The sequence below is a fragment of the Coffea eugenioides genome, chromosome 8 (genome assembly GCF_003713205.1).
Source record: "Coffea eugenioides isolate CCC68of chromosome 8, Ceug_1.0, whole genome shotgun sequence".
Classification (NCBI taxonomy): domain Eukaryota; kingdom Viridiplantae; phylum Streptophyta; class Magnoliopsida; order Gentianales; family Rubiaceae; genus Coffea; species Coffea eugenioides.
The window spans coordinates 23,143,887-23,154,251 of record NC_040042.1 but is presented as its reverse complement, the minus strand read 5'-3'; positions in this window follow the sequence as shown (position 1 = coordinate 23,154,251).

Here is a 10,365-nt window from a genome sequence, read left to right as displayed (position 1 = left end):
AGTCTAGCATGTTTAATTGAAGGGAATTGATGGGCTAATAAATATTTGGATTTTATCTATTTCTCTTTTAGTTCTTCTCCAAGCTCCAATCAAATGTACTTCAAATTTCTGTCTTCAAACAAATTCTATCTCTTTCAATAAATTTGAATTATTCTTTTTATCCGTATATGGCAACTTTGCTTAGTGTGTGAATTTCCTTTTCGTTTTAACGATGACAATGTTATTACCAATAGATATAATCTTTAGGACGGATTGGCTAACTTATGCTGTGCACCGAACAACCGGGGGGGGGGGATTTTCTGACACAACCTCCACATCTAAATTCATTGTGCAATGCAGATTAAAATGTGGCTAACATGATTGCCAACACGATTACACGCCCATTTACAAAAGAGAAGGAATAAAAACAAAACTGCAGTTCGAGGTATAATATTCTGAAAAAAAAATTACCCCATAGTTTGTAAATATGCCCCTAGATCAAAGGAAAAAATTTTCATCTTTAGGAATTGGTGTTTGAAATTTTTGAACTAAAAAGGAAAGACAACAAAAAATTGAACATGGGTTCCTTAATAACTTTTAAGGGTTTGTTTAATGAGTGTCCCGTTAATCACCAGGGAGCTCTTTTTATTTTATTTTTTCATTTTTTTAGTATAAGTAAAAGGGTTCGAACCCGAAAACTCGTTAAGATAATTTTGCATAATGTTAATTTTTTTTACAAGAGTTAAACTAATTTGAGACAATATCTAAATGTATGGAGATAATAAATGTGAATGTGTACATTCATGCAATAAATTAAATGCAATTTAGATATTTTAATGAGTGCCTTAGGAGTACTCATTAGAAAAACCTTTATTTTAATTGTGAGTTTTCATAAGGACAAACAATACCCTATCAAAATTTTCATATTCTAAACTAGAAAAATTCAAATTGGTAAAGGAATTTAGGCTTGAGAGTTTGCCAGAAGGAGGGACTTAAGTTCCCCCTTCGATGCTAAATTGGGGTTCTAGTCTAACTAACTACATAACCAATAAATAAATAAACAAAAAGATTTCATGTTGAAATAGTTATCAAGCCCTAGCAGTTAATAATGTGTATTCAATCTGGACCCTCTATTTGGTTGTGCAGCCTGGAGGCCCTAGACCAGCAGTTGACCAACCAACTCGGAGCAACCAATTGGTACTATATATATATATATAATGGGTACATTACCTGTAATTTGATATTTTATCACATAACCCTTTTATGATTTAATAACTAATATATAACTCCCTTATGGTTTGGATTAATGTGTCACTGTTAGTTAACAAAAAACTAACAATATTAAATGTCTGTTTGGATTGTAAGTTATTTGGGATTATTTGGGATATTTTTACTGTAGCACTTTTTGTGATGTGATGTATGTGAGATAAAAAGATATTGGGAAGATAAAAAGGTGTATTGGAAATTGTAAAGATGATGTAAGCAAATAAAATTGGGGAAATATGAAGCAATCCAAACAAACGTATAAATATATATATTTTAAATCATAGGAAATTCTATGATAAAGCACCAAACCATAGATGGGTATAAGGTAATTTATCCTTCTTTTTATTGTGTGCGTGTGGGTAAGTTTTGTTTTTCTTTTTTTTCCCTCTAACAACTAGAAAACAGACTTTGTTTGAATAGAGAGAAAATTGTATGGAAAAGTAAGATAAATGAAAATAAGAACCATTTTCCCATGTGTATTTGGTTAGCAAGAAAATTTTTTAGAGAAAGTGCAAAGTTATTGAAAATTAGTGGTAGTTATTTTTAAAAAATGTGCGTAATTATCTATCTTCCTTTACAATCCTAAAAAATTTGCAAGACAACATTAAAAGTTAGTGATAATCATTTTAAAAAATATGTCTAACGAGCTATTTTTCTCCACAAGCATACCAAATTTGCAGGGCAATGAACATAATATATATATATATATATATATATATGCAGTAAATTTTTCTAACTTTTCTCTAAACAAACACAACGTAATAGAAAGAAGTTAAAAACTTTCTTTCACTTTCCCACCATTAATCTTTGCAAACAATCACTACCTTAATCTAATAAGCCATGCACACGCTGACCTGGCACTCACAAATCACTCTTAACTAAACATTCCCAGGTTAACTCTGAGGCCCCTCCATGGCCAATTTAACAATGTGAGCTAGCTTTGTTTTTCTTGTATGTTGCTTGGCAATCCTTCATTTGTCTTGTCAACCCGGTAACTGAATCAAACCGGAATTTAGTGCTTTCATGATTGATTCAGTTCAACATGGCAATCTTTTCAAACATTTGACAAATGAATAACATTTGGACCCATCTTGTTTCAAGGGCACAAGCCATTGACCCATTCTAATTTCAAGAGTCCAAAAATCTGTAAACACATGAAGGAAGACCCAATACAAGTGTGCAGCATAGATAATATGATTAAAATTGAAATATACTTCGTAATTGCCATGTGGTGCATGTTAAAAAAAAAAAGGTTAATTACATTTACGTTCCTTAAGATTTGACTAAACTACCAAATGAACCCCAAGTTCTGGCCAAATAACACCTCTCCCCCAATCTATAACTAACTTCTGTTAAAGTACCTGAGACGGAAATAGTGAAAAGACTAAAGGACCATATGTTAAAACAACTTTCTCAATAAATTCTCATTTACTATTTCTTAATTTCTTTTAAGTATTATTTTATTTTTCATCCCTTCCTGCTAACGTTTCAGAAGCTTTCTAGGTGGCACTTTCTCAATAAATTCTCATTTCCTATTTGGGATAATTTCAGAAACCTCCTCTGACAAGTTCACTTAGTTCCTCCCAAGTTTAGAAAATTACACTAACATCTCTCGATTCAATAAAATGACTACAATACCCTCTACTTAATAGATAATTTACCACATATGTAGGATATAAAAACCAAACCAAAAGTAAAAGAAAATATAAAAACCTGCAACAACTCGCCATCATTCCCAACCCTACTTTAATTAACAGCAATTTTTTTTCTCTTTCCCTCCCTTTTTTTTCTATCTCTTATAATTCTCTCCTTCCTACCTATAACCTCACAGTCTCTTCCACCCATCAATTATACCACCATGCAAACCTACCCGAAATATTTATTTCTTGTCTATTTCTCTCTTTCCGTGTTACTTAACTATCAGCCTCCTTGTTTATTTCTTCTCATATTATAATTTGCATCTATTAAAGAATTAAAATTTCCAAAATTACAAATTGAAGGAGCAAATGAAAATTTCATGGCCAAATTAGATGGAGGTGATAAAGATGGTTGTGATAGAGAGGAAAAAAAATGAAATTAATGGGCTATGGTTGGAAGAGAAAAAGGGATGACTTTGGGTTATGCTATTATGTCTATTACGCACTAGAATCTAATATCTTCATTTAGTTTTATTTTTGTTTGATTTACAAGTATTAGTGGTTGTTTGTCATAAAGATTAGTTTCTTTGTTCCTAACGCCATTAGAGTATGGGGCTGGCCAGGTCTTCTGTTCAAGGAAGATGATATGCGATAGGTGTTGGATTCATAATTTGAGGTGTGAGATTAGCCAATAGACAAAATATAGTGTTAATTTGGGGCGGAAAGCTTTTGAGGGTATTTTAGTTGGTGGTGGTAGTTATGGTCTATTTGTAAAGTGATGCGAGTAGATTTTGGGATTTTGATAATGCCGAAATTGATAGAATTTAGGGATTAAGTTGAAGTGCGATTTTGGTAAATTTTGAGATTTTAGTGATGCCAAAATTGATGAAATTTGGAAATTAAATTGGAATTTGCTTGAACGGTTGATGAGGTTTTGGGTTTACAATTATCGTGAAAGCATAATAAATTTGGATAAAAGTGTTTGTTACTTTTTTTTTATTATTAAATTGATCACTAAACCTTTTTTTCACTTTCTTTTGATGTTATGATATTGCATAAGGGTATTTTAGGATATTTAAGTATAATTCTAGCGTAATGGGTCTATAATATTACTTAAATAGTAAAAACAAAGGAGGTCAGTGTAATTTTCTAAAATTGGGAGGAGCTGAGTGAAATTGTCGGAAACCCCCAAGGGAGGTTTCTGAAATTATCCCTTACTATTTCTTAATTTCTTAATTATTTTATTTTTCATCCCTTCCCGCTAATGTTATCAGAAGCTTGTAGGTGGCAGCCATGGGTACCACCGCCGGCAGGCGACAGCAGCAGCAGCTAGTTGTTGTGATCCGCCGCCAACCATCGTCGTCCTATGTCTGCAACCTCAGGAGAAAGGCGAAGTTTGCAAAGTTTGCACGGTAAACTCGATTTTTCACGTAGACCGCAAATCTGGTCTAGATTCGGCCAAGAGTCGCTGTAGAGCTGCCCAAACGAGCATAATTCCGTGGCGGCTGCTCCTCTCCACCACCACCCAAATCAAGACCAGAAGCCACAACTTTTATTGCAAAATGCTTCTCTTTAAGCGTGAAACACAATCAATCAACAAATCAGTAAAAAGAATATCAGGGATTCACAAATCAAAAGTCAAAGTCCCAAATCTTAAAACAATTCCATCAGATTTCGAATCCATCAATTCTTGAAATTTTTAGACGAAAAATCGAGATAAGGAAACTAGCCCAAAAGCCCAAAAAAAAATAAAAAATAGGAACGTAATATGCATCATGGAACAATTAGCAAGCAAGGGAAATGAACTGATTTAAAAAGATGCTTTTTTTTCGAAAAATAAAAGGGAAGACGAAGGCTTTCAGTCAAGTGGCAAGTGAAATGTTGACCAAGAATAACAGCGAGAACGGATTCATGCGTATTAGGATACTTCTCATTGCAAAGTATACTAATGTAATACGTAATAGTTTTGAGGTTTTGAATTTTGAGTTCATTTATTTTGAACACCTAATTAGCCAGATCAAAGTGGAATCATTGGGGGAAAAAATGTTACTTGCATGGTTGCACTAGATTCTACTTTGGCCCATGTGTGATTAATAATCTTTGTTTTTTTTTAGTTGTTTTAACCCTCTAATTTAGTGTTAAGGATATGTTTTTTGTTTTGCTAATAAGTAAAGGTCAAAACTTAAGTAGATCTGATCTTCATAAATTTAATGGTTCAAATTGTGTCATACTATTTGATGAGATGGTTTGATATAATTTGGATCATTGAATTTTTTAAAGATTCGATCTAACAAAATGCGGGCCATAAGCAAGTATGGTTGTGATGACATTTCGACCTACTACAGACATTTTTGGATTGTCATATAAAATTTTTGCTGACATAAGCAGCATCTATAACGGCTCAATATGGTTGGGCTTTTAGTTAAATGTTTCTTCTTTTAGGGACTTAGACTCTTGTGTGATCAAATCTCGAGGTTTGATTGGTAATTTGATTAAATTTTAAGGGAAGTAGATGTAATTAATCAAAAAAATACCATGTGGTGCCCGACAAAAAGTAAAGAATAATTCGTAAAAAATACTATACGCAACTTTAGCTCGTAATTTTCAAATATGTTCTCGATTGATTTGTATTTTGTTAAAAAATTAATTAGAATTAGCAATAGTACCTTAGGTTTTAAATTTTTATATGTTGGAAAAACTAAAATCTAAACATAGAAGTGTAGACAATATCAAAATAGCTCATTTCTAAAGCATTTGAAATTATAAAATCGGAGGATCTTAATAATAAATCGAGACGATTTCACCAATAAAAAATAGGGAAAATCGCCACTTTAGTCCTTAAACTATTTCACTTATGTCAATTTCATCCCTCAATGTTATTTTAGCCTAATTTAATCCTTTAACTTAAATTTCTTATCTAATTAGATCCTTTTACAGCGGCGCCGCCCACTAAACTTTTTCCAACACAAAAGTCACTACCTAATCAAGGACAAGAAAGGAAATACAAGTCATGCCCTATGCTAAAACAAAGAAGTCTGAAAACTTTCTATCAAATGGGGTAGAATACAAATTTTACACTAAATTGGGGAAAAATAAAAATTTTCCATCGCCATTTATCACCGGTCAACGAGTCATCGCCAACTCCCTCACCAATCTTCTTCAGTGAACTTTTGAAACAAAGAGGTTCTCTTGGAACTCTCAAATCAGTAGCTAATTTTACCTAAGCAGCTAAGACTCCTCTCTCAATCTGTCAATATTTCTACAAATGAGACATCGCAATTTTCTCTTTTAACTCCCATAAGTTCTCTACCAATGTTGCTGCATTGTTAATTTCATTGGATTCCTTTGTTGGGAAAAAAGCCAGTGTGCGTGTCATCAAAGCAGCTCATTTTATGAATATTTTTGTGAACATTTTTTTTTTTGCTCAATATGTATTCAAGATTGCATATGTTGAAGGGGTCCAAAAGTGTTAGATGAAATGGTTGAGAGAATGTCAGTGGCATGAACCACCATGGTCTCCTGGTCTGCAACCCTCAAAATTGCGCTAGAGGCATTTGAAGTTTTTGAACCTCTATTTACTGGAGGGTAGATAAAGGACTTGAACAAATTTCTCAATGTTTTTTATGATGAGACTGGTCATGGTTCTGGGGAGACAACAGAAAAGTCTCATCTCTGATCTCCCTAGAGACTTCCATGGGTTTGGAAGCCTTGAGAATTAAATTCCATGGATTCTACGTATTGAAACTTCATCAATTTTCTGATTTTTGCCAACTTTGTGAGAAGGCGATGGAATTTGAGAAAGAAATGTAAAACAAGAGAAGGCAGTGATGCTTAAGGAAAAGTTTTTGTTGATGATTAATGGCAGTAATGGATGAAGATTTTTTTGTTAAGAAGAGAATACATATGATTCGGTGGTGAAATGCTTTGGTGGAGAAGACACTTTTGCAGGTTCTTTTTGACAATTTCTGTTTTCTTCCCCAAGTTAGTGAAAATTTTGTTTTTTCCCCTTTTAATGGAAATCCATTATTCTTGTATCTAACATTCGCCCTGACTTTGTAGTTCCTAGATTGCCCATAGTTGGGCGGTGATGTTATGCCTGAGAGATTTTTATTGGTTGCACCACCATGAAAGGATCTAATTGGACACCAAATTTAAGTTAAAGGCTTAAATTAGGCTAAAACAACATTGAGGGATGAAATTGGCATAAGTGCAATAGTTTAAGGACTAAAATGGCCATTTTCCCTAAAAAATAACTTTAAAACATTTTATATCTAAATGATATATACAAATATAAGAATTCTTAAACATCAACAGGTGAATCATCTTTTAATTTTTATATGTCATATAAATTGTATGTGTTTAGCTTAAGATTTTTCAATTGTGACTAGGCAATAAATGTTTACAATTTCTACATCCAAACACATACGAAACCGAGTGACGACTCAGCCAGTCAACTCGGTTGGTCTCGTAAAAGCAAAAGTAAAACTCACGTTATTCATCTCTGAGTTGACTACTTTCACAAATGAAGCCGTATTTTCTCATCATTAATTGCGATCAGCTAATCTGCACGACTTATGGAGTATTAATTCCACATGGCGAAAATTCAACGGAGATTCAACAATTTGATGTTCTCGAGAGGTAGTAAAAGTCTTGGTCAACTATTCTAGATCACCATCATAATCACCCTCCGATTATATTGAACTGATCCAATGGTCCATAATAGATTCACCGGCTAGAAAAGGTTCACGGTAAAGCAAAAGCTGGTCAACCATTTCTGACTTTAAAAAAGACAGGTTGTTCATGTTATGTCCACCATTGGTCAGCTTTATGGTTATTCTTAATAAATTTAAATTGTCAATATATCGGGAGGGCTTTTCTTCATTCCGTGATATAAACAAGCAAACTGGTTATCAAAATTTCGTTGGTGGTGGTGGGTATATTCAACAATGTATTGGGAATTGGAAGGCGAGGCGAGGCGAGGCATTTTGTGTCTATCTAAACGAGTCAAAAACCCACAGAGACGGATCCGGGTCTTCACAATTTGGCTCACTTTCTATTATATACAATTCAATAGATGAGATTAATTTGCCAAGTGGACGATGAAAAGTAAGCCACAACGAGCTTACAAAGGACGATGATGTTTTGGCCGCCGAAAAAACTCAAAAATAGAAAACAGAAATAATGTCATTCCGTCAAGTTTTTTGAAGAGAAAATTAACAAAAAAAGAAACACATTAAAACTTGTAGAACATTAAACCAAATTTATTGGTTAGACTTATTTGCTGGCCATATGGCATTAGCTTATTAGTTAATAATGTTAGTAGCATTGTTAGTTTTATAGACGAAGTCACACGGGATTACTTCCATTAAGGTATAACACTAGTAATTGTGTAAGGCACAATGAGTGTATTTGATATAGCCTCTACGTCAATTGTAAAAGGGGTGTCAAAAGCATCTAAGGTTGGCAACGGGGCGGGGTTAGGGCGGGGGATGGGAGATTGCATACAAATTCCCCCCGCCCTGCTTCCCCCGCCGGGGTACCCGCGGGGTTAATAAAAATTTATTATAGTTAAATTTTAGCAAATAATCAAGTACCAAAATATCACCAAATTATTATTCATTGTAATTTCACAATTGAAACTTATAAAAACAATCAAACAAAAGTTATTTGAATACAATCCAATATGATGAAATAAAATGCAACTAAAGTAGTCAAGTTTTCACTTTTGGCACAAATACAATCACTAATTCATTATTGTGTTTGTGCTGTTTTTTGAGAAAAAAATGCTATTGTATTAAGTGTAATTAGAGATTTAGTATAAATATATTAGTAAATTTAGTATAACCAATTAATAATTTGGATTAGTACACATATATAATTATTAGTATAATTGATAATATCAATTATATTACATATGCTAATATACATTATATAATTCATATAACTAATAATATCATTATCATAAGTTTATAATTAATTGAATTATATATTATATATATAATTATATACATATATATTTTTTATATATTTATTTTTTAAAGCGGGGGAAAATTTTTTCCCCCTGCCCCCACCCCATTAGAAGCATTTGTTAGAGTGTGTAAAAGAAAAGCCACGCAGTCGCGCCGCGTGAATTGTTGAGAAAAATTTCTCTTTTCCTCTCTTTCGTTGTTCTTGAATATTTTTCAGTGGGTTTATAATTTGTTATTAATTTGGGTCCATCAGAGTGGTACCAGAGCTACGATAGATTGAAGTATGTAATTATATAATTATTTTTTAAAGCGGGGGGAAATTTTTTCCCTCTGCCCCCGCCCCATTAGCACCCCGCGGGACGGGTGGCCGTGCCCATTAGCCCCCTGCGGGCGGGTGGCCGCGCATTGCCATCCTTAGAAGCATTTGTTAGGGTGTGTAAAAGAAAAGCCACGCAGTCGTGCCGCGTGAATAGTTGAGAAAAATTTCTCTTTGCCTCTCTTTCGTTGTTTTTGAATATTTTTCTGTGGGTTTATAATTTGTTATTAATTTGGGTCCATCATAGTGGTACCAGAGCTACGGTAGATTGAAGTATGGCAAACCCTAACCCCAATATTATTTGTTCTGTCCAAAAAATCAAAACAAAAGCAAAGTTTAATTTTTGGTAGAAACAAATGGTAACCCATCTCAAGGCATGTAAATTACATCAATATATTGAATCTGCACTTGTCCAAGATGCTAGGGAGGATGATAAGGCAAAAGACAGCTTGGCTTTATCACAAATTCATCAGGCAAGTGATACGTCAGTTTTTGAAAAAATTGCTACGGCTGATATGGCAAAGGAGGCTTGGGATATATTGGAGAAAACATACAAAGGGATTGACAGGGTCCAACAAAATAATTTAATGATGTTGAAGAGGAAATTTGAACTTGTGACAATGGAGAAGTCCGAATCTATTGAGTCATATTTTTTTCGTTTCTCAGATATTAAAAACGAGATAAAACTCAATCAGTATAATCTTCCTGACAGATCATTTGTTGAGAAAGTTCTCAATACCCTACCCATGAAATTTGATCATGTGGTAGCTGTAATTCAGGAAACGAAAGATTTGGAGGATTTGAATATTGAAGATTTGCATGGATCATTAATTCTGCCTGAACAAAGAATTAATGAAAAATTGGAGGATACCCCGGAGAAGGATACAGTAGAGAAGGCGTTGCAGGTGCAGTTGAATTTGAGGGGCAATAATGATGTCAGGGAGCATGGCGAATTCAGTCAGAGGAGCGGAAGTGGTTACAATAACAGAGGTGGTCATGGCAATAATAATAGAGGTCGAGAAAGTACATCAAATTCTGGACGCAATAGAGGTAATAATTTCAATTTTAGAGGTGGTCCTGGTAGAGGCAGAGGTTGTAATTTTGGCAGAGGAAATAATTTTAATCAGAATAATTTTAGACAGAGAGTTCAATGTTATAATTGTGAAAAATTAGGTCATAGACAATTTGAATGTAGATT